Genomic DNA, 771 nt, shown 5'->3' on the forward strand with positions numbered 1-771 from the left:
GCGGGGGATCGGGTGCGGTGCGGTGCGGATTCGGATGCCGCGTGCGTTGGAAGCCAGCAGCGACCGCGGGCGACGGAGGGAGGCGGGGGAGCGAGTTCCGGGCCGGGGCGAAGGGAGGTGGGGGCTGGGCTGGGGGCCGCGGGGCAATAATGAGGTCGGTTCGGTTCGTTCGTGGGTGAGAGAATAACGGAACGGGTGGTGCGGCTCCGCTTCCGCCTCCTGGATGGGATTTTCCTCCGGCCACACGCGCGCTCGCCCGCCGGCCGCCGCTCATGCGCGCACGAGCCGGATTTCGTCGTGCTTATCGACACGTGGATAACTTGGATATTTTTTTGGCAACTGCATAACAAAGTTCATTGGAATTTTTGAACCACACTCGATGTGAACGTCTTCTTCCACTAAACAAATATCGTCGCAAAGCCTGAAATGAATCCATAAAAATACGAGCACCTGTGTCAAATCTTCAGAACTTAACCATCTAAAATAGACTCAGTTCGCAAATTCTTCGGAGCTTTAAATGTAGAAGTGTAGGTTATTCTTTCAGTGTGAGACGGTTGTCTTAAAGCCCTACAGCTTCGATTCTGTTTTCGGTAGGTGTTGGGTGAATGTGTGCGTCTATGGTGTAATCGTTGTTGTTTTTAAACAAAATATGGGGAAACGTGAAACAAGATATACCAAAATGTAAGAACTTTGGTAACCAACAAATGTCAGATTTTTTTAAGAACCCAGCGAACGCCTTAGGAGTTAGGACCGTCAGATCCCGACTGAACG

This window comes from Triticum dicoccoides, chromosome 5B (genome assembly GCF_002162155.2).
Source record: "Triticum dicoccoides isolate Atlit2015 ecotype Zavitan chromosome 5B, WEW_v2.0, whole genome shotgun sequence".
Lineage (NCBI taxonomy): Eukaryota > Viridiplantae > Streptophyta > Magnoliopsida > Poales > Poaceae > Triticum > Triticum dicoccoides.